This window comes from Elephas maximus, chromosome 11 (genome assembly GCF_024166365.1).
Source record: "Elephas maximus indicus isolate mEleMax1 chromosome 11, mEleMax1 primary haplotype, whole genome shotgun sequence".
In the NCBI taxonomy this organism is placed as follows: domain Eukaryota; kingdom Metazoa; phylum Chordata; class Mammalia; order Proboscidea; family Elephantidae; genus Elephas; species Elephas maximus.
The window spans coordinates 101256894-101281618 of NC_064829.1; the positions used below are offsets into that span (position 1 = coordinate 101256894).

At 45.2% G+C, this 24725-nt stretch overlaps 1 protein-coding gene across 3 annotated transcripts in view; it reads right to left on the minus strand.

Moving 5' to 3' along the window:
* The window catches only part of BICRA (BRD4 interacting chromatin remodeling complex associated protein), a 97728-nt gene that overhangs the window by 33068 nt on the left and 39935 nt on the right, over positions 1–24725 (minus strand). The window contains exon 1 of one of the 3 annotated variants that reach the window (XM_049902508.1): positions 1247–18147. The exons of the other annotated variants lie outside the window; for them this stretch is intronic. The gene's annotated coding sequence lies outside the window, so the exon portion shown is untranslated. Of the gene's footprint in view, positions 1–1246; positions 18148–24725 lie in introns of those variants that run through there. 3 annotated transcript variants of the gene reach the window in all.

Here is a 24725-nt window from a genome sequence, read left to right on the forward strand (position 1 = left end):
CACCACTATGACTCATTAGGGCGGCCCTGGTGGTGCAATGGTTAAGCACTTGGCTGCTAATCAAAAGGTCGGCACTTCAAACCCACCCAGCGGCTCCACAGGAGAAAGACCTGGAGATCTAATCCCGTAAAGATGACAGCCTAGAAAACCCTACGGGGCGGTTCTGCTCTGTCACGTCGGGTCGCTGTGAGTAGGAGTCGACTGGACTGCATTCAAAGATGCTTCCTTTATAGGCACTTCAATCTAATAAAATAATAATAACAATAAGTTGCATTGATTGCGGGTCAACTAGGCTCTGGGTGCTGGTTTAAACTGTCATTGTTGGTTGCTTTTGAGTCAGTCTTGATTCACGGCGACTCCATGGAACAAAACACTGCCTGGTCCTGTGCCATCCCCACAATCAGTTGTGGATCAGATCGCTGTGACCCATAGGGTTCTCACCAGCTCATTTTTGGATGCAGATCACCAGGCCTTTCTTCCTAGTCCCTCTTGGCCTGGAAGCTCTGCTGAAACCTGTTCAGCATCACAGCAACACAGAAGCCTCCACTGACGGGCGGGTGGCAGCTGGGCATGCAGTGCATTGGCTGAGAATTAAGTGTTCTACGCGAGACTCATTTCACCTTCTCTAAATCCCAGAGTTGGAATCGACTCGAGGGCACTGGGTTTTTTAAATCCCAGTGAGGCAGGTCCTTTTATATCCCTATTTTGGATGGAGAAACTGAGGCACAGAGAGGTTAGAATGTAGGCAAGGTCCCCACAGGTAGTAAGAGGCCATGGTGGGATTTGAGACAAGGCAGGCTAACTCCAGAGGCCCCGCCAGTAACCATTACCCCAAAGACAATCCCCTCATCAGGTTTGTTTCTTTCTTCAGAGCTGTAGCAAATATGGCAGAAATGTTAACATAAGACGAAGCTGGGTGGCAGGCATGCACATCTTTGATATTATTTTCTGAATGCTTGAAATATTTCAGATTTGAAAAAGTGATAAGGAGAGTGGCAGGGAAGAGAGAAGTGGATCAGGAGCGTGGAGCAGCTTCCCTAAGCCCCAGAAAGATCTAGAAAAATCTAGAAAACACCTGGCATAAAAACCTGGAAGATGGGGTCCCGTCCCATCTAGATTTTAAGCCGAAGATATTCACAGACAGCCCTACAAGGCAGCTTTGCGAGAGCAACCAGCTTCCCCTTCATTCTGCTTTCCCCCGCTTGGCCCTAGTTTGGGTGGGGCCCTCGCCCTGTAAAATTCCTACCAGCAGAACTGGAGGTGAACCTGGGGAGGGTCCAGAAGAAGGCTTCTCCAAATGGGCTCACGGGTGAATTCAGAGTTTGAGTGGGGAGGCCCGAAGTTCTCTATGATAATTTGCTTCTTTTTTATTGTGTTGAAAATATACACAATAAAACATTTGCCAATTCAACAGTTGCTACATGTATAATTCAGTGACACTGATTACATTCTTCATGTTGTGCAACTATTCTAGTTATTTTTTCCAAATTATTCCACCACCATTAACATAAACTCTATGTCCCTGATGCAAAGATCCCTCTCCCCCACCGGGTAACCACTAATAAACTTTGATTTCTTTATGTTTGGTTATTTCATGTAAGTGAGATCATACAGTATTTGTTCTTCTGCAACTGATTTATTTTGCTCAGCATGTTTTCAAGGTTCATCTTTGTGGCATGCATCAAGAATTAATCTGTCTTTATGGCTGAGTAGTATTTCATTGTAGGAATCCTAGTGGCACAACAGTTAAGCACTGGGCTACGAACTGAAAGGTCATTGGTTTGAACCCACCCAGCTGCTCCGTGGGAGAAAAGGCCAGGCAATCTGCTTCTGTAAAGATTCAGCCTTGGAAATCCTAGGGGCAGTTTCACCCTGTCCTATAGGGTCACTATGAGTCAGAATCGATTTGACAGCAACGCAATATTCCACTGTATGGATAGACCACATTTTGTATACCCATTCACCTGCTGATGGACATTTCCGTCGTTCCCACCTTTTGGTTACGTGAAAAGGGCTGCAGTGAACACTGTCGTAACTATGAGGGTTTTTCAGTCGTGTATTTTCATTTCAGTGATAATGTTGAAGAAATGAACGGGGAACTTTCTGGGAAGGGGAAAACGTTCTACACTGTGATAGGGGCGTGGGCTATGTGAATGCTCAAAACATAACAGCTAAGATTTGTGCATTTCAATGCATGTAAATATTGCCTTTAAAAAAAAATCTGTAAAAAATAATCATTGAGTAGGAGTGAGTGGGGCTGAGGATGAAAAGAAAGGCTGAATGTTGGTAACTCGAAGCTGGGTTGGACTCCTCTGAGACTGCCCCACATCTGGGTACCCAGGTTGGCATCTATGCCTCCCGCTGGGTTGACGCCAAGTGGTCCAGTGTGGGGTGATGGTAATGAGTACAGGTTCAGGGGTCAGTCAGAGTTGGGGGTTCAAAGCCCTACTCCCCCGCTAACTGGATGGGTGACCCTGGATAAGTGACTTTGCCTCTTGGGGCCTCAATGTTCTCATCTGTAAAATGGGCATAATCACAGTCCCTACCTCTCATATGGAGGTCAAGAGGCACTCAGAACAGAGGCTGACGTGAGGTATGCACGTAGAATATGTTGGTATGGATATTACTAGTACTGATATCATCATTTTGTGAGTATTATTAAATATCACTGGCCAATGAAGAAAGATCAGAGGTACTGAGGCCTCCGGTTTCCACGCTTGGCTCCTTTCCCCAGTCTTGTTTCCACACAGACCCACAATGATCCCCAGAACCGGCCCTGCATGTAAACAAAAGAAATCAGCCCAATTGCCATCGAGTTGATTCTGACTCATGGTGACCCCGTGTGTTACAGAGAAGAACTGCACTCCATAAGTTTTTAAGGGCTATGGTCTTTTGGAAGCAGATCGTGAGGGCTTACTTCCGAGGAATCTCTGGGTGGATTTGAACTGCCAACCTTTTGGTTAGTAGTCGAGTGCTTAACCTTTGTGCCACCCAGGGACTCCACCCTGCATCTAAACCAAAACCAAGCCTGTTTCTGTTGAGTTGATTCTGACTCATAGTGGCCTGGCCCTACAGGACAGAGTAGAACTGCCCCATAGGGTTTCTAAGGCAGTCATCTTTATGGACGCAGACTGCCATATCTTTCTCCTGTGGAGTGGCTGGCAGGGGGTTCGAACCAATGAACTTCTGGTTAGCAGCTGAGCACTTAACCACTGTACCACCAGGGCCCCTTACCCTGCATTTAAAACCAAAAAACCCAAACCTGTTGCCGTCGAGTCAATTCTGACTCATAGCAACCCTATAGGACAGAGTAGAACTGCCCCATAGGCTTTCCAAGGAGTGGCTGATGGATTTGAACTGGCGACCTTTTTTGGTTAGTAGCAGAACGCCTCACCACTGTACTGCCAGGGCTCCACCCTACATCTAAAAAAAAAAAAAAATTTTTTTTTTTTTCACCCTACATCTAGACAGTAGGAAATCAGGAGAAGGGCCAGGGTCGCTGCATTTTTAACAGCCTCCCCAAATTCCAGTGCAGCCGACATCTATGAAGCCACTGTGTGCCTGCAGGGTGGGAAGCAAGTGTCCTTTGACTAAGAGACTAAAGCACTTTCCCAGAGAAGAGAGACAGGGTGGTGTCGTGGTAAGGGCAGGGCTCTGCACCCAGGCAGACCAGGTTCCCATCCCATCATGGCTACTTCTGAGCTGTGTGCCCTACACAGTTACTTATCTCCCCTGTGCCTCAGTCTCCCCAGATGGAAAATGGGAATGATTAACAGTATGGTCTCCACAGGATGGTTATGGATTAACACCTTTTATGCTCATGTGTCCTAAAGCACTTGGTAAGTAATAAGTGGGTAGTGAGATCCTGGGTGATACAACACATTTGGTTGCTAACCTTAAGGTTGGAGGTTCAGTCCACCCAGAGGCACCTCAGAAAAAAGGCCTGGTGATCTCCTTCCGAAAAATCAGCCATTGAGAACCTATAGAGCACAGTTCCACTCTCATACACATGGGGTCGCCACAAGTCAAAGTTGACTTGATGGCCAGTATTTTTATAAGCAATAAATACTAGTTGTCATTATTTTAGTTACCATTGTTAATAGTATCTAGAGTGGCAACGCCCAAAGCTTTCTGGCCATGGCCCAATTAAGTTGAACAAAAGACCTCAAGCCCTAGCTTTTTCCACCTTTCTCACTAGCTGTGTGTTGCTCTTGAGTGGGTTTGGGAGCATCTGGAAGGGTTTATGCAGCATCTGCTTCAGCCAGGGGCTATGGACACAGTTCTCAAACCACCAGTCCCAGGGTTTCCTTGAATCCTTCCAAACCCTTATTATTATTATCCCATTTTCCAGATGGGGTAAATGAGGCTAAAAAGAGCAATTATAGGGAAGCTATGGGCTGTATAGGGAGTCCCTGAGTGGTGTAAACTGTTAACATGCTTGGTTGTTACCAAAAGGCTGACGGTTTAATCCCACCCAGAGGCACCTCAGAAGAAAGGCTTGGCAATCTGCTTCCAAAAAATCAGCCACTGAAAACCCTATGGGGCTCAGTTCCACTCTGACACACATGGGGCGGCCATGAGTCAGAGTCAATGCAATAGCAACTGGTGTGCCGGCCCTACACTGCTGATGCAAACGAGTCTGCCCACACATGCAAGGTTAACCAGGTGTCCCACCGCCAACCACGCCTGCCACCAGCTCTCCATCCAGCAAGCACAGGAAGCCTCTGAAACCACAAACGAACCCACCAACTGTAAAGAGAGACAGAATTTGAAGGCTGCCCGGATATTTGGCAATACTAAGGAACTGTGATTAAGTTTCTAGGTGTAATAATGGCAGTGTATGTGGGTTTTTTTTTTAAAGATATTTTTTGTTCCTTCTCGAGATACACCCCAATATATGAAGGGTGAAGCAACAGAATATCTTTGGTTTACTGTAAGATAACCCAGCTGTGTGTGGTGTTGTGGCTATTGTTGGGTGCTATCGAATTGATTCCAACTCATAGCAGCCCCAAGTGACAGAGTAGAGCTGCCCCATAGCGTTTCCTAGGCTGTAACCTTCATGGAAGCAGATCACCAGGTCCTTCCCCCATGGAGTGGCTGGTGGGTCCAAACCACTGACCTTTTGTTAACAGCCGAGTGCTCAACCGTTGCATCACCAGGGGCTCCTCTGCGTGTGTGTAGGGGGCATATAAAGCCATGCTGGCCAACATGGGAGTCTCTAGCTACATGTGGCTGTATATATTTAAATTCAAATTCATTAGAATGGGATTAAATTAAACATTCAGTTCCTCAGGTGTGCTGGCCACATTTCAAGCACTCAGTAGCCACATGAGGCTGGTGGCTGCCATATTGCACAGCACAGACAGATAACATTTCCATCACGGCAGAAACTCTATTGGAAGGCGCTGGTCTATATAAAATAAAAACTCAGTTGCCGTCTAGTTGACTCCGACTCATAGCGACCCCCAAGTGTGTCAGAGTAGAGCTGTGCTCCACAAGGTTTTCAATGGCTGATTTATTGGAAGTAGATTGCCAAGCCTGTCTTCCAAGGGACCTCTGGGTGGACTCGAACCTCCAACCTTTCCGTTAGCAGCTGAGTGAGTTAACCATTTGTACTGCCGAGAGACCAGAAATCTAAAGTTGGCAGAGTTGGTTGATGGTGACTTTGGGGGGGATATCCATGTTTTATTACTCTTGGTATACACTTGGTGTACATTTAAAATTTCCATAGAAATTTTTCATGAGTGGGAAACAAGCCTTTGTTGTAGGAAGCCTGCGATCTGGGGGGTCGCTTGTTATTCCAGCACCACATAGCCGATACTGACTGATGCACCTTGAAAAGCCCTCGCGACCTGAGTGCTTCCGTGGTGTCAGGCTGTGTTAACTCCACACCCATTGTGATAGTTAATGTTATGTGTCAGCTTGGTGAGGCTATGATTTCCAGTGGTTTGGCCAGACACCGGACCAGGTGCTGTTATGTATATAATATAGTATAGTGTAGTATAATGTAGGCAATATAATCTAATGTATATAGTGTAATATAGTATAAACCCAACCAAACCCATTGCCATGGAGTCGATTTCAACTCATAGCAACCCTATAGGACAGAGTAGAGCTGCCCTATAGGATCTCCAAAGAACAGCTGTTGGGTTCGAACTGCCGACCTTTTTGTCAGCAGCTACATTCTTAACCACTGAGCCAACAGGGCTCCAATGTAGTATAGTACAGTGTAATGTAATGTATATAATATAATGTACATAGTGTAACATTATTTTTATACTCTAATATAATGTAATGTAATGCATGTAATATAACGTTATGTATGTAGTGTAATATAATGTAACGTAATCACCTTCCATGGTGTGCTCTGACTTAATCAACTAATCAGCTAGAAGGGGAGTTTTCCTGGGGGTGTGACCTTCCTCCAAAATATAAATGGATGTTCTGGCAAAGCTCACCCTCTCTCTAGATCCCGTACTCTTCTTGTCACCTGACCTATGGATTTTGGGATGAAAGCCTACAGAGGTCTCCCGCCCGCTGCCTGACCTATGGATTTTGGAACTTCCGGCCTCACAATTGTGTGACCCAAGCCGTAGAAGTAAATCTCATTCACTCTCTATATATTATATGTATATGCATGTATGTATATACATGTCTCACTGCATTTGTTCCTCTAGAGAACCCAAACAAAGACATCCATTGATTACTGATCCCTTCTAGTCCCTAGTCAGGCAGGAGAATTAGGACCGACGTTTTACAGCTCAGGAAACAGACTGACAGAGTCCAGACACTTGCTTCAAATCACTTTGGGGCCAGAATTTGAATCCAGACCCTGTGATTCTAAAGCTCGCATTCTTAATCACCATGCTATAAAAGGCAGGAAAAGCAGGGCCCAAAAACCACAACCAGCTCCAGAGAACAGCAATGACGCAACAATGACAAAGTGTCCTTCCAGAAAATTATGTGAATTCCTCCCGCACTTGTAATGCCATTGGAGTTTTGCGTTGTCATCGAGAGTTGTGTAGAAGCCAGACGGCCTGGCAGGATATGGAATGACAAGTCCCCGCTAAGCTCCAGAAACGGGCTAATTTTAATTTACCCATACAGATTTTAGTAACCCTTAGCTTGCTTGCAAGCCATAAAAATGAAAGTCTATAGGGCTGTACCGCTTGCTGAGAAGAAGTGAAGAAGACGTGGCAAAGGTGATGGATGGCTTTCAAAGCTGCATTTCCCCACCCCTCCTCACTCCTTGCTCATGGAAGCCTGACGCTGCTCAGGGTAACACTTGCCAATGCCAAGATATAAACAAAGATGTTCGAAGTCAGTCTTTTTCAAACTATGGGTCGTGCCTTGAAGGGTTGTGAAATCGAATTTGCAGGCCGCGACCAACATTTTTTTATTTTTAATTAAATACCAGTACCAGCTGCTGCAAAGAGGTCTGGTGGCGCAGTGGTTAAGTGCTCGGTTGCTAACCAAAAGGTCAGCGGTTCAAATCCACCAGGGGCACCACAGAAGAAAGACCTGGCAATCTACTCCCATAAAGATTACAGCCTCGGAAACTCTACAGGGCAGCTCTGCTCTGTCACATGGTATCATTATAAGCTGGAATCTACTTGACAGCACCTAACAACGACAACAACAGCATATGTAGCCACTGGCACAACATCTATTTCAAAGCCAGAAAAGGAAAGAAGGGAAAAAATGCTGATTCCTCGCCCACTCCTTTTGTGGGAGAGAAAGAGCAATTTCAAGAGCAATTAAGATCCATACCATCTTTCTTTTCAGTGACCTTTAGAGTTCTAAAATCATTTAATTTGTTTCACAACATAAAAGCGTGCCCTATAAAACCCAGGTTGCTCATGAAGTGACTGGTACCTAGCTCCTAAAAACCTCCTGGATACAGGTACTTACATGCTCGGAATGTTTTCCTGTTTTTTTTTTTTTTTTTTCTTTCTTTCTTTTCCCTTTTTGCCACTTACAGCTGTTGTAAATGCCGCTATAAAGCTGTGGCTTGCTGACAAAATCAAGTATCTTGAAAGCTTTTGGATTTTCCTTGAATGCTAAGTCAATGAGAAACAGGGAAAACCCTGAGAAACAGAGTAGGGTGAGGAAAATGCAAAAGGGTAATGATGTTGACCAGACACAGGGCTGCCCACACACAGCACGAGGCAAAAGATGCAGCTTCAGTCTCAGGCAACAATGGCGCTGAGAAGCAGAGAGACGAAAGTCCCAGCAACACGCACAAGTGCTTCTGGACCACTGGTCCCCCGACCTGAGCCAGCACCGGAGTTACCAGGCATATATACTAGTTGCCGTGGACTTGACTCTAACTCACGGCGGCCCCATGTGTGTCAGAGTAGAACCACACTCCATAGGGTTTGCAATGGCTGGTTCTCTTGGAAGTAGATTTTCGGGCCTTTCTCTGGAGGTCACCGGGTGGCACAAACAATTTGCACTCGACTACTAACTTAAAGGCTGACGGCTCGGAGAATCTACCCAGTGGCTCTGTGGAAGAAAGGCCTGGCAATCTGCTTCTGTAAAGATTACAGGCCAGAAAACCCTATGGAGTGCAGTTCTACTCTGTCACACATGGGGTCGCCATGAGTTGGAATCAACTCCACGGCACTGGGCTTGGTTTGTTTGTTTGTTTCCTTTCATCTTTCTTTGGAGAGCCACCTGGATGGCTCTTAAACACAGGCTGAGTTTCAGAATCAGTAGGTCTGGGGTGGGGCCTTGCGAGCCCTGGTGGCACAGTGGTTAAGGGCTTGGCTGCTAACCGAAAGGTTGGTGGCTTGAACCCACCAGCTGCTCCATGGGAGAAAGACGTGGCAAACTGTTCCCGTAAAGATTATAGCCTTGGAAACACAATGGAGCAGGGCCACTATGAGTTGGAATCGACTTGATGGCAATGGCTTTGGTTTTCATGGGGTGGAGTCCAAGAATTTGCGTTTCTAATAGGTTCCCAGGTGACATAATGATGCTGTTACATGGACCACGCTTTGAGTCCACTGCTCTAGAAGCTTCTGTTTCTTTGGTTGTCCTTTGGGGCCTCTTGCTCTCAGCTCAAAGACAAGCCCGGGGTTCCTGGCCACTGTTCAGGCTCCTAAAAAAGTGGCCTCCAGGGTTCCTCTCCGAGGCTGGGAGGGCAAAAGAAGTTGCCCAGGGTCCAACAGCCACTACCAACCTCATCTTCCTAGTGGAGAGAACTCAGGTTTGGTTTCATTCAGCAATGTGCCCACCCAAGGCAACGAATCACTGTCAGTCTAGATTCTTGCCTCTTTGCCAGAAACTTCCTTTCCCAGTCTTCTTTGCAGCTAAATGTGGACATGGGGAAAATTTTCATATTTGGATGAAAACAGAATTTACACAACCCACATGCCTATGGACAGATGAATGGATAAACAAAATGTGCTCTATCCACAGAATGAAGTATTACCAGCCATAAAGAGAAATGAAGTCCTGGTACACTCTATGACATGGATGAACCTTGGAAACATTAAGCTTGAGTCCATTGTTGCAGTTACCGTGTCAATCCGTCTCGATTAGGGTCTTCCTCTTTTTTGCTGACTCTCTACTTTACCAAGCATGATGTCCTTCTCCAGGGACTGGTCCCTTCTGATAACATGTCCCAAGTATATGAGACGAAGTGCTCCTTGCTTCCGTTCTTCTGGCAGTCCATGATACATTCAATATTCTTCACCAATACCATAATTCAAACACATCAATTCTTCTCTGGTCTTCCTTATTCATTATCCTTATTCCTTATTCTCATGCATATGAGGTGATTGAAAATACCATGGCTTGAGTCAGGCACACCTTAGTCCTCAAGGTGACGTCTTTGTTTTTTAACACTTTAAAGAGGTCTTTTTTGCAGCAGATCTGCCCAGTGTAATACATCATTTGATTTCTCGATTGCTGCTTCCATGGGCATTGATAGTGGATCCAAGTAAAATGAAATCCTTGACATCTTCAACATTTTCCCCATTTATCATGATGTTGTTTATTGGTCCACGTCATGGATTGAACTGTGCCCCCCCCCAAATATGTAAATCAATTTGGTTAATCCACACTTCCCAGTATTGTGTGATTGTCCACCATTTTGTCATCTGATGTGATTTTCCTATGTGTTGTAATTCCTAATCTATGCCTGTGGTTAATGAGGCAAGATTAGATTATGTTACAGAGGATTACAGTAGGATATAACACCCTTGCTCAAGTCACATCCCTGACCCAATGTAAAGGGAGTTTCCCTTGGGTGTGGCCCGCACCATCTTTGCCTTTTATCTCACAAGAGATGAAAGGGAAGCAAGCAGACAGTAGGGACCTCATACCACCAAGAAAGAAGCACCTGGAGCATAGTATGTCTTTTAGACCTGGGGTCCCTGCACTGAGAAGTTCCTCGACCAGAGGAAGATAGAGAACAAGGACCTTCCTCCAGACCCGGCAAAGAAAGCCTTCCACTGGAGCTGACGCCCTGAATTTGGACTTCTAGCCTACTAGGCTGTGAGGGAATAAATTTCCCTTTGTTAAAACCATCCACTTGTGGTATTTCTGTTACAGCAGCACTAGATGACTCAGGCAGTCTAGTTGTGAGGATTTTTGCTTTCTCTATGTTAAGGCGTAATCCATATTGAAGGTTGTAGTCTTTAGTCTTCATCAGCAAGTGCTTCAAGTCCTCTTCACTTTCAGCAAGAAAGGATGTGTCATCTGCATAACGCAGGTTGTTAATGAGTCTTCCTCCAATCCTGATGCCGTGTTCTTCTTCATATAGTTCAGCTTCTCAAATTATATGCTCAGATACAGAATAAGTACGGTGAAAGGATACAACCCTGACACACACCTTTCCTGATTTTAAACCACACAGTATCCCCTGGTTCTGTTGGAATGAGTGCCTCTTGGTCTATGTACAGGTTCCACATGAGCACAATTTAGTGTTCTGGAATTCCCATTCTTTGCAGTGTTATCCATAATTTGTTATGATCCACACAGTTGAATAGGTAAATTCATAGAGACAAGAGTTTATTAGTGGTTACGAGGGGCTAGGAGGAGGGGGAACAGGAGAATTACTGCTGAAGGGGTATCGCATTTCTGTTTAGGGAGAAAAGGTTTTATTAACGGATAGTGGTGGTGGCTGCACAACACGGTGAATGCAATTAGTGTCATAAAAATGCCTAAAATGGCAATTTTTTCATAGACATAAAAATGGCTAAAACGGCAAATTTTTTGTTATATATATTTTTTGTTGTCGTTAGCTGCAGTTGAGTCAGTCCCCACTCTCGTGGTGACTCCGTGCAAAAGGAACCAAATGCTGCCTGGTCCTGCGCCAACCCGTGATCAGCTGCAGATCAGACTGTCGTGATTCATAAGGTTTTCACTGGCTGATTTTCAGAAGCAGATCACCAGGCCTTTCTTCCTAGTCTGCCTTAGTCTAGAAGCTCTGCTGTAACCTGTTCAGCATCACAGCAACACTCAAGCCCCTACTGACAGATGGTGGATGAGCACAAGGTGCATTGGCTGGGAATTGAACCCGGGTCTCCTGAACGGAATGCAAGAATTCTACCACTGAACCACCAATAAAAAAAAAAAAACATGGACCCTTGCAATGGGAAGATTGTTTGTCTCTGCTCCTTTCTTCCATCTGAAAGACTAACGTGAAACATGTTGATAATGACCGGTGCTGCAGCAACCACTTTGCACTCCGAAAGAGAGGCTCAATAGCATCAGAGACACAGACCCACCAGCTTAGCATTCTTGAGCTGCCAAACATCCCTGGGATGGCTTTCTATTAGACATCTTGTTCCAGAAGAGAATTAAAAGCCTGGATAAGCAAAGTTAAACATGAACCTACCCTATGACTACGATACAGCAGTTCTACTCCAAGATATTTACTCAGGAGACATGAAAGATACACCACAAAAGCACTTGTACAAGAGTTTTCACAGCAGCCATATTCAGAAAAGCCCCAAGCTGGTAACAGCTCAGATGTCCATCAATGGATAAATGGATAAACAAACTGTGACAGCCACACGAGGCAGCTTGATGATAAAAAGGAATGAACGACTGATACACACAAGAATGTGGATGAGTCTCAAATGCATTTTGCTGAGCAAAAGAAGCCAGAGGCAAATTACACACAGTGTGATTCCATTTATAGAAAAGTCAAGAACAGTCTAAACTAATCCATGATAGAAAAAAACCAGAGGTAGGGTCACCTCTGGTTGACCTGCGTAGCACACATGGTTAATGTGCTCAGCTACTAAAGGAAAGGTTGGCCATTCAAATCCACCTACCAAATCCCCAAAGCAAACTTGTTGCCGTTGAATTGATTCTGACTCATAGCAACCCTATAGGACAGTATAGAGCTGCCCCAGTTTCCAAGAAGAGCCTGGTGGATTTGAACTGCCAACCTCTTGGTTAGCAGCCGTAGCTCTTAACCACTATGCCATCTGGGTTTCCAATCCACCTACAGGTGCCTCAAAAGAAAGGCCTGGCAATCTACTTCCGAAAAATCAGCCATTAAAAAGCCTATGGAGAACAGTTCTATTCTGACACATATGGCATCGCCATGAGTTGGAGTCGACTCGACAGCCACTGGTCTATAGTCACCTCTAGGGGAAAGTGCTGACTGGAAAGGGACATGAGGGAACCTTCAGGGACGATGGAAATGTTCTGCACCTAGATCTGGGTGATGGTTACAGGTAACCCTGATCGCTTTCCAATATACCCACTGCCACCCCTGGACGCCTTTTAGCTCAGTACTGAAGTCAGTCCTGAGGTTCACCCATCAGTCAAAGATTAGACAGGTCTATAAGGCCAACAATAACACACGTGGGGGATGTCCTTCATAATTCATTCATGTATATGGGACTAATGGGCACACCGGCCCAAAAGCAAAGATGAGAGACCAGGAAGGGGCAGGAAAACTGGACAAATGGAAACAGGAAACCTGGGGTGGAGAAAGGGAGAGTGTTGACACTTTGCAGGTTGCCAACAAATGTCACAAAACAATCTGTGTATTAACTGTTTAATGAGAAACTAATTTGCTCTGTAAAGTTTCACCTAAAGCACACACACAAAGATTAAAGTCTAGATAAACCTCAGGGATAAGTTCTACTCTGTCACATGAGGTCAGAGGTGGGGGAAAAAAAAAAAAGGATACCCACTGTCTCACTTCCAATATCTACAAAAACTCTGAGTGGCAGTGGGGGTTCAGTGGTAGATTTCTCACCCTCCATGCGGGAGGCCTGGGTTCGAATCTCTGCCAATGCACCCCACGCACAGCCACCACCTATCTGTAAGGGGAGGCTTGCAGTTGTTGTGATGCTGAACAAGTTTCAGCGGAACTTCCAGACTAAGACGGACTAGGAAGAAAGGCCTGGTCCTCTACCTCCAACAACCCGCTGATGAAAACCTGTGGGTTACAGCGGTCCAACCTGCAACTGCTCATGGGGATGTCACAGCACCTGGCAGGGTTTTGTTGCACTGTGTGTGGGGTTGCCAGGAGTCAGTGAACAACTTGATGGCAGCTAACAACAACATAATAACTCTAGAAAACTGAGAACTGGCTGGCATTGAGACATCCTGCTCCCTCTCCACCCCTGCACGGTAGAAACCCTTTTCCTCCTGGGCTCAGCGGGAGCCTTTCTAACTACAGGCCAATTTCACTCACAGGCCACACAAGGCAGAAAAACCCAACAGTCCTGGGAGCAGGAACAGCCAGGGGTCCGCCCAGGAGCTGGCCGGGGACGGACGGGGCTGGCAGAAGCCCAGCCCTCGGTCTCTGAGCAAACACCTGAGGAGGCCAGGGCTGGTGCAGCTCACACATTCCTGTTCAAGGGCAGGTCCCCAGTGAGCCTGGGTTTGCAATCACTTCAGAGCCAGGCGAGGGGCTGGCTTCTAGAAGGAGCCAGTTCTGGTTGGCTGCAAGAGGCCACGCTTCCTCCTAGTTCTTAATAAGTCTTTTCCACCCCTCTTTAAGGAGTCCCTCGGTAGTGTAAACCGTTAAGCCCTGGACCACTGCCCAAAAGGCTGGCAGTTTGAACCCACTCAGAGGTGCCTCAGAAGATAGGCCTGGCAACTTGCTTCTGAAAGGTCACAGCCTTGAAAATACTATAGAGCATAGTTCTACTGTGCACACACGGGGTTGACATGAGTTGGAATAGACTCAACAGCAACTAACAACAACACTTTTGTGGTTCTGGCCGCCAGCAGCATCTGCCCACTCCTCTCTGTGCTCACTGCCTGGGAGACTGCAGGTACTGCCTACCTGGACTCTTGCTTCCTCTCCGGCCTCTTCTGTTTTATTTAAGGTCATGCCCAGTCCCCTTCTCAGGACCCTACACCGGCTCTTTAAACCTGGTGCTATCAATTCTGACTCATCATGACCCCATGTATTACAGAGTAGAACTGTTTCACAGGGTTTTCTTGGCTGTAATCTTTATAGGAGCAGATTGCCAGGCCTTTCTTCCATAGTACTGTTGGGTGGGTTTAAACTGCCAATCTTTAAGCTAGGGGTCGAGCACAATCCGTTTGTGCCACCCAGGGACCTGTTACACTGACTTCCTACGGCACCGATATTGAAAGCCAAACGCTGCTGGTGGAAGTCAAACCAAGAAAAAGAAATAAACAAACTGTGGTCTATCCATACAACGGAATATTGTTGTTGTGTGCTGTTGATTCTGACTCACAGCAACCCTATAGGACAAAGTAGAACTGCCCCATAGGGTTTCCAAAGAGTGGCTAGTGGATTTGAACTGCCAATCTTTTGGTTGGCAGCCTGAGCTCTTGGCCACTGCGCCACCAGGGCTTCAATGGAATATTATTCAGTTATAAAGAGAAATGAAGTTCTGATACATGCTATGACATGGATGAACCTTGGAAACATTATGGTGAGTGAAATAAATCAGTCACAAAAGGACAAATATTGTATGATCCCACTGATACAAAATGTCTAGAACAGGCAAATGCACAGTGACCGAAGTTTATTAGTGGTTACTGGGGGCGGGGGGAGTAAGGGAAGAAGGGGAAGACACTGCTTAGGTGGCACTGAGTTTCTGTTAAGGGTGAAGGAAAACTCTGGAAATGGATAGTGGTGATGGTTGTACAACACGATGAACAGAATTAAAGTCTCTGAATCGTACAAGTAAAAAATGTTGAGACAGCAAACGCTTTGTTATCTGTATTCCACCACAATAAAAATACACTGAAAATGAAAGAGAAGAACCAGCACCCCAAGCAAAGCAGGGAGGGCTGCTCAGACCCTCAGAGAAAAAGAGAAATTTCTGGAGTAGGGTGTACACACCCAGGTGACACGCAAGTCTTCCAAACCATCCCCGCGTTGCTAACACTTCGTGCCTTGTTTCAGAGTCTGTCCCTACCTCAAAGTCTGAGAAGAGACCACAAATCCATATTTGACTTGGAATCCTTAAGCTATCCAGAGGTGACTTTGGTATGTGTTGTGAGGTTCCCCTCGAGTGGATTCCGACTCTTGGAGATCCCATGTGTGTGGAGCAGAACTGCTCCAGACGGTTTTCAAGGGTGTGACCTCTCAGAAGCAGATCACCAGGCCTGTCTTCCGAGGCCCTTCTGGGTGGGTATGAACCGCCAACCTTTTGGCTAGTAGTTGAGGACTTAATTGTCTGTGCCGCCTGGGGACTCCTATGATGAGAGGTAGGGATCTGATTTCCTCTCTTTCCATACGGATGATTTTTTATTTTTTGTCCCCAGCTCCGTTTACTAAGAGCCTCATCTTTCCCCACCAATCACACACTGGACGTCCATACCTGCCTGGCTCTTATCCTGGGCCCTGTAATCTATCCCACAAGGAGAACATTTCTATTTACTTTCTAATCTCAGAGATACAACAAATTCAGCTGGACAGGGAATCAATACATGGACTCATGTTGGCCAGAAGGTGACAGGCTGGGCAGGAAGGTAAGGTATCCTAGAGAAAGGGCACGGGGTCCCCAACGCAGAGGCAGTGACACTCCTCTGACAACACGTTTCCATTTTTTGAGTGTTTGATTAAAAACTGGCCTATATATTATTATCAATTTTTAACTAAACAAATCCTCACAAAACGGATGGTTTTAAAAAGTGCTTACAAGGAAACCTAAATATAGGCACCCGCTAGATTATGAATGTCCAATTTACAGACAACTTGCACTTAAGGTCAGAGTACCATAAAGCCTATTTTATAGTCAGTTCCTGGGTTACAAATATCCCACTTCTGGACAACTTGTATTTGGAAACCCTGGGGGCTTAGTGGTTAAGAGCTACAGCTGCTGACTAAAAGGTCAGCAGTTCGAATCCACCAGGCATTCCTTGGAAACCCTATGGGGCAGTTCTACTCTGTCCTACAGAGCTGCAATGAGTTGGAATTAACTCAATGGCAACTTTTTTTTTTTTTTGTATTTAAAAACGGACTACCATAAAGCCTATTATAGTAAGTTCCCCGGTTACAAACATCTGACTTACGGATAACTCGTACTTAAGGGACTACCATAAAGCCTATTGTATTAAAAATTTGAGTTAAATACAGTGATTTGTAATAATGAACACACATACTACCTTGGGATACTCATGAAAACGATGCACGGTTTTGAAGTGTTAAAGTGTTTTAAATGCACAGGAAGGTAAAATAAAAAGAGCCATATGTACCTGTTCCTACTAACCTACAAATTCGATTTAAGGACATACTTGTTCGGAACCCAGGTACTGCCTGTATTAAAGTTAACAGTAATAATGTACAGACTCAAAAGGTCACATAGGATATGATTCCATTTAAATGAAATACACACAATGGGCAAATCCACCAAGTCAGAAGGTAGATTAGTGGTTGCCTGGGGATTGCAGTGGGGTGGGGAGCGACTGCTTAATGGGTACAGGGTTTCTTTCTGGAGTGATGAAAATGTTCCAAAACTAGGCAGTAATGGTGGCCGCACAACACCGTGAATGTACGAAATGCCATGAAGTTGAGATAGTTACCGTGAGAGGTGGACACTGAGGCACCAAGAGGTGAAGTAACTTGCCTGAGGTCATAGAGGTGGTTGGTATCAGAGCAAGGTCTGAACTCAGGCAGGCTAGGTGTGTGTAGCTGACTTTCTGTCTACATCAGAATAAACATTTTTCTTATTTATTTAGTAGGGGCCGCTGTAAGCCCATATGGCACTTTTATGGAACTAGGAACAGGTGCCCCTTTCTCGTGACCCATTACTGCCATCTGCTAGAAAATTGTGGTCATGCATATACAAAGTTACAGAGTCCTAAATTGGGAATGGCACACCTAGGATTGTGTAGTGTACACTTTAAAATGGTTAATTTGATGTTGTTGTTGGAAGAAGCCCGGGTGGCACGGTGGTTAAGCATTTGGCTGCTATCCAAAAGGTCAGTGGTTGCAACGCACCTGAGCTCCACAGGAGAAAGATGTGGTAGTCTGCTTCTGTAAAGATTACAGCCTTGGAAACCCTATGGGGCAGTTCTACCTGTCCTATAGGGTCACTATGAGTCAGAATCAACACGACTGCAATGGATTTGGTTGTTGCTGGTTGCTGTCAGTTCCGACTCATGATGACCCCATGTGTGCAGAGCAGAACTGCTCCATAGGGTTTTCAAGGTTGTGACTTTTTGGAAGCAGATTGCCAGGCCTTTCTTCTCCAGTGCCTCTGGATGAGTTCGAACCTCCAACCTTTCGGCCAGTAGTTGAGCACTTGCAGAAATTTTTGCGCCACCCAGGAACTCCAATTTGATGTTAAGAGGGTTAATTTTACGTTACATGAATTTTACCTCAATAAAAAGAAAAATATATATTAATAATGTAAGTAGAAAATAGACATAAAGCTAATGATTCTATTCCCCTATTATGAGTTCTATGAAACCACATTACAAAGTAAAAACAGTGATGACTTCAACAGAACTGGCAGAAAGTTGGCCAAAGGTTTTCTTTTTTTAGTACAAAGAGCATTACTCAAAAATATAAAACCAGTCGCCATTGAGTTGATATTGGTGATGATAGCACAACATGGTGAAAGTAATTAACATCACTGAACTGTCCATTGAAAGATAGTTAAAATGGCAAACTTTTCATTACCACAATAAAATTAAAGAAAAAAAGGTTTATTAACAAAATAAGTGTTGGTCTTCAACAACTTAATAAAAAAAAAGATGAATAACCCAATCATAATATAGGCAAAGGTCTTGAATAGACACTTCACCAAAGAAGACATTCAATTGGCCACCAAAAACATGACAAGATGCTTAACCCATTAGCCATAAGAGAGAAGAAAATCAAAACTACAATGAGATACCATTTCACTCACACTAGGATGGCTAAGATAAAAAACAGAAAATAACAAATGTTGGTGAGGATGTGGGGCAATCGGAACCCTTATCTGTTGCTGGTAGGGGTACGAAATGGTACGTACAGCCACTGTGGAAGACATTGTGGCAGGTCCTCAAAACACTAAAAATAGAACTACCATATGACCCTGCAATTCCACTCCTAGGTATATACCCAAAAGACTTGAAAGCAGAGACTCAGAGACTTGCAAGCCAATGTTCGTTGCAGCACTATTCACGATAGCCAAAAGGTAGAAACAACCTAAAAGCCCATCAACAGATGAATGCATAAGCAAAATGTGGTCCATACATACAATGGACTACTACTCAGCCAGTAGGAGAAATGAAGTACTGATGCGTGCTACAATATGGATGAAGCCTGAACACATTATGCTGAGCAAAGTAAGTTGGTCACAAAAGGACAAATATTATATGACTTCACTTACAAAAAAAGGCAAGAAGAGGCAAAAAACAATAACAACAACAACACAAGTGTTGGCTCAAATTCAGGGGGCATTTCTGCAGGACACTTGACAAGTACTCCTCTAAACTATTAAAACAAGAAAAGACTGAGAAACTGTCACAGAGCAGAAGAGACTAAGGAGACAAGACAACTAAATGTGATGTGGTGTCCTGGATGGGAGCCTGGGACAGAAAAAGCCATTGGAAAAGCTGAGGACATCTGAGTGAAGTATGGAGCTTGGCTGATAGTAACATAACGTGTGAGTTTCTTAGTTGGTGCAAATGTTCCATGGTAACTGTGATGGTTAACGTTATGAGTCAGCTTGGCTAGGCTACGATTCTCGGTGGTTTGGCAGACACTATGTAATCACCTCCCATTTTTTGATCTGATGTGAGCAGCCAGTCAATTAGAAGAGGAGTTTCTTTGCGGGTGTGGCTTGCATCCATGATATAAATGGATGTTCTGGCACAGTTCGATCTCTTTTTGATCCTGTAATCTTCTCGGCGTCTGACCCCAGTTCCTGGGACATAAGCCAGCAGCAGGGGCCTCCAGCCTGTCACCTGATATGCAGGTTTTCAGCTAGTCAGCCCCCGCGACCACCTGAGCCAGCAAGGGTCATCAGCCTATTGCCTGACCCACAGATTTGAGACTTGCCAGCCCCTACAACTGCATGAGCCATTTCCTTGAAGTAAATCTATATATACATCTACATATGTTTCACTGGTTTTGCTCCTCTAGAGAACCCAGACTAAGACAGTAATATATGGGGTCACCATGAGTCAGAATTGACTCAACGGCATCTAATGACAATAATATATGATGTGAACATTAGGGGAAGCTAGGTACGGGGTATACCAGAACACTGTGCTATCTTTGCAATATTTCTGGAAATCTAAAATGATTGCAAAATAAAAAAGTTTATTTTAAAAATAAAAACTCAGTAAGTCTTCAGGGAACCTAAAGAATAAAGTGTTGGAGATGCAGATTTGGCCTGCTGTCTCCTGAGAGGGGCTGTGAGGGTCTGGCTGGTGGAGTGGACATGTCTCAGGTACCTGTTTACAGATTGAATTGTGTCCCCCAAAAATATTCTTTGGAAATTCTAACCCCTATACCTGTGGTTGGAGCCCTGGTGGTGCAGTGGTTAAGTGCCCGGATGCTAACTGAAAGGTCAGAGGTTCAAACCCACCAGCTGCTCCATAGGAGAAAGATGTGGCAGTCTACTTCCATAAAGACGACAGCCTTGGAAACCCTATGGGGCAGTTCTACTTTGTCCTACAGGATCTATTTGAATAGGAATTCACTTGATGGCAAAGGGTTTTACACCTGTGGTTATAATCCCATTTGTGAACGAGTTTCCTTTGTTATGTTAATAAGGCAGTAATAGTGTAGGGAGTGTCTTGAGTCTATTTCTTTTGAGATATAAAAAGATCCCATTAGGCAAGCAGAGATGGGGGAAGACAGATGCCACAAGAAGATCACCAAGGAGCCAAAGCACAGAAGCTGAAGAGACAAGGACCAAAACCATCAGAGAGAGTCTTCTCCTCGAGCTGGTGCCCTAAATTAGGACTTGTAGCCTCCTTAACTGTGAGAAAATAAATTTGTTTATAAAAGCCACCCACTTGTGATATTTCTGTTATAGCAGCACTAGGAAACGAAGACAGGCCTGCCTGCCCCACAGGGCTCCAAAGCAGTGCAGTGTGGCCTTGGCTTTCCTGTGTGGTCCTACACAGATCTGTTCCTCCTGTCCCCGGGATTCTGTCCTCAGTCTCCTACAGTCTCGTCCCTACACAAGAGCCAGAGGAATCCTATCAACATCTGAGTCACCTCACACCTATTCTTGGTTCCAAGCTCTCCTGTGGCTCCCATCTCACTCAGAGTCTAAGCCAAAGCTCTCCCTAAGACCACCCCATTCCCTCCCTGTCTTCATCTCTACCCCCTCCCCCTTGCTCACTCCCCTCCAGCCACACTGCCTCCTGGCTTTTCCTCCAACACACCAGGCATGTGCCTGCCTCAGGACCTTTGTACGTACAGTTCCCTCTGCCTGGTTTGCTTTTGCCCTTACCTCCTTCTCTCAATTGTTACCAGGTCAAGGAGGCTTAACTCAATTCTGTCTACAACTACAAGGAGCCCTGGTGGTACAATGGTCAAGGGCTTGGCTGCTAACTGAAAGGCTGGCAGTTCGAACCCACTTAGTGGTTCTGGCAAAGAAAGACTTGGTGATCTGTTCCTGTAAAGATTAACTCGTTAACCTGTTGCCATTGAGTTTATTCTGACTCGATAGTGACCCTATAGGACAAGGAAAAATTGCCCCACAGGGCTTCCAAGGCTGTAATCTTTACCGAAACAGACTGCTACATCTTTCTTCCGTGGTGCAGATGGTGGGTTTGAACCTCTGATCTTTTGGTTAGCAGCCAAGCACTTAACCACTATGCTACCAGGGCTCCTTCTATGAAGATCACAGCCTAGAAAATCCTTTGGGGCAGTTCTACTCAGTCACGTGGGGTCACTATGAGTCTGAATTGACTTAAAGGCACCTAACAATAACAACATCTACAATTACAATCCCCCCCCCCACTTCTATCCCCCTCTCCTGCTTTGCTTTTCTTCAAAGCAGGGATCTCTATTTGACATGCCATAAATGGGCTTTATTTTGGCTACTGCCTGCCTTCCCCACAAGGAGGTATGCTCCAGGTTTCTATCTGTTTTATTCATGTGTAAACATTGGCTGGATGATTGAAGGGGACAGTTCTCAGGGGCTACTGTTGATGCTGAACAGGGATAGAGATTGATCCAATATTCATGGGTGGGTGGGGAGGAGGGAGGGTATGTGGGGACAATTCTATGGGGTGACCAGTGACACTTGGGGTCAGGCTCAGAACAGGCAAGCCTGCCACTCAAATGAGAGTGCGACTCAAGGGACTCAAACAGAACTTATCAGCTGGAGGCGGGAGCAGAGGTGAAAGGTCACTGGGGATGGGTCACAGCCAGATAAGCCCAATCTATGCGAGAGGGTGGTACCTCGATGGCGCAAATGCTTTGCACTCAACTACTAACCTAAAGGTTGGCTGTTCAAACCCACTCAGCAGCTCCATGGAAGAAAGGCCTGGTGATCTGTTTCTGTAAAGATTACAGCCAAGAAAACCCTAAAAGCAGTTCCACTCTTTAACACATGAGGTTGCCATGAATCAGCATCAACTTGATGGCAACTTTTTTTTTTTTTTAATGGGGGGAAGTGGTGAAGTTGGGCATCAGCACAGAAAGCTAGTTGGGAGAAAGGGGAACTGAGCACAGGTGCTGATAGGGGCAGAGATGCCAAGGGGAAAGAGCAGTTCAGAGAGAGACAGAGAAAAGACACAAAAGGAAGAGGGAGACAGAGAAACAGAAAAGCAGGGACATATAAGATAGAACTATTGGTCTCTACTCCTCAGGAGCAAAAGAGTAAGAAGATAACCCAAATCTCAGAGAAGAGACAAGTCTACAAGGCTGACGGCCTACACAAGCCACGACCTCAATTACCCAGAGGCCAGAAGAACTAGATGGTGCCCAGCTACCACCACTGACGAATCTGATCACAATAGATGATCCTGGATAGAATGGAAGAAAAAGGTAGAACAAAACTCAAATTCTTAAAAACAGCCAGACTAACTGGAACACCTTAGAGGAGAGGATTCCCTGAGATTATTGCCCTGAGACACTCTTTAAATCTTGAACCAAAACTATTCCCTGAGATCACCTTTTAGCAGAAAAGCTGAGTGACACCATAACAAAGGATATTACCTATTAGATCGGTGCTCTACTAAAAAACCATCTGTATGGGTTCAAAAGGGCAATATTTAATTTAAATCAAAGATGAGAAGATGAAGGGGCAGGGAAAGTAGAGTACTGAAAACGGAACAACCAGAACACAATTAAAGAGAATGGTGACACATTGTGAAAAATGTAACTAATGTCACTGAACAATTTGTATAGAAATTGTCAAGCCGTTGCCATCGAGTCAAATGGGGACCTAATTTGCTGTGTAAACTTTCACCAAAAACACAATAAAACGTTATTTAAAAAAAAAGAAAAGCAGGGACAGAGAGGGAAGATGGTAGCATCTGCCCAAGAACTTATCCGCCCTGCACACCAACCCAGGAGACAAATTAATTCGGTTAGTCTACACCCACTAAGGAAACCCTGGGGGTGCAGTGGCTAAGAGCTACGGCTGCTAACCAAAAGGCTGGCAGTTCAGACCCACCAGGCGCTCCTTGGAAATTCTGTGGGGCAGTTCCACTCTGCTCCGTAAGGCTGCTGAGTCAGAGTCAACTCCACGGCAATGAGTAGTATGTGGGGTAGTACACCCACTAAATGACAGGAGCACCGCCCAGTTACCAGCGACTCCAAACACCCAGACAAACGTGCAAAACACCCCCTAGGAAGTGACGCCAGCCCCTGGGAGCTATGGTCTTCAAGTCTGGACACTCAAGCCCAAGAGGACACTCCACACCGGGGACAGGGCCCCCAATCAGTGTGGACGAGGACATGTTATGGTGCGGCCACCTCCAGAGCTAGATTAACAGTATGGACGGCTCACGTGAGGGCACTGTGGAAGGGAGGATGTCTCAATTCAACAGAATAAGGGTGAAAGCAGCAGCAAAACCAGCCACACCGGCTGCCGTCAAACTGACTCCGGCCCATGGCACTCCCATGTGTGTCAGGGTAGAACTGTGCTCCACGGGGTTTTCAACGCTGATTTTTCAGAAGCAGATTGCAAGGCTTTTCTTCTGAGGCATCTCTGGGTGGGTTTGAACTGCCAACCTTTTGGTTAATGGTCGAGAGCTTAACTGTCTGTGCCACCCAGGGACTCCTAAAACAGCAGCAGGGACTGCGATAGTGGGTTTCAGTCTTCCCTCAGGAAGAAGAGCTCCAGAAAAACTCAGGATGTGGGGTGCACATAGGCCAAGAAAGGAGGGAAGTCTAAGTTGTGCCTAGAACCACACAGACCTAGAGTTACTCTCAGTATAATTCCACCCTTAAGAACAAGTGGGTGTATGTGGACCAAAAGACAAGTTCTAGAATGTTCACTTGTTTTTGTCGTTAGCTGCTGTCTAGTCTGTCCCCAACTCATGGCAACCCATGCACAATGGAATTTAACTGTTGTGATCCACTGGGTTTTCACTGGCTGATTATTGAAAACAGATTGCCAGGACTTTCTTCCTAGTCCATCTTAATCTGGAAACTCTGCTAAAACCTGTTTAGCATCACAACAAAACACAAGCCTTCTCTGACAGATGCGTGGTGGCTACACATGAAGTACACTGGCTGGGAGTTAAACCCAAGTCTCCTGTGTGGAAGGTAAGAATTCTACCACTAAACCAACCCTAAGCTTGAAACCATCCAGATGCTTATTGATGAGAGAATAAACTGTGGCACATCTGCAGAATGGAATACTACACCGCAATGAAAAAGGAACCAACCAAGGCAAACATTATGTTGCATGAAACAGCTGTCCTATTATGAATTTAACTTTTAAGTACAAGCATAAGTAAAATTAATCTACAGAGTTAGAACAGGATAACGGCTTCCTTGGAGTGGAGAGACTGGAAAGGGCGTGAGGGGTCTTTGGGGAGGAAGGTCATGCTCTGTTTTTCTATCTGGGAGCTAGTTACACGGATGTGTTCAATCTGAAAATTCATCAAGATACACTTATGTATTTTTTATGTTATAATTCAATAAAAAGTTGAAAACAACAAAAAACATTAACTGTGACTCTCATCTCATCCGTTGCTGGTGGGAATGTAAAATTGTACCGCTGCTGTGGAAAACAGTCTCACAGTTCCTCAAAAGGTTAAACAGAGTTACCACGCGATCCAGCAATTTCGCTCCTAGGTATATACCCAAGAGAAATAAAATCACATGTCCACACAAACACGTCTACACCAATGTT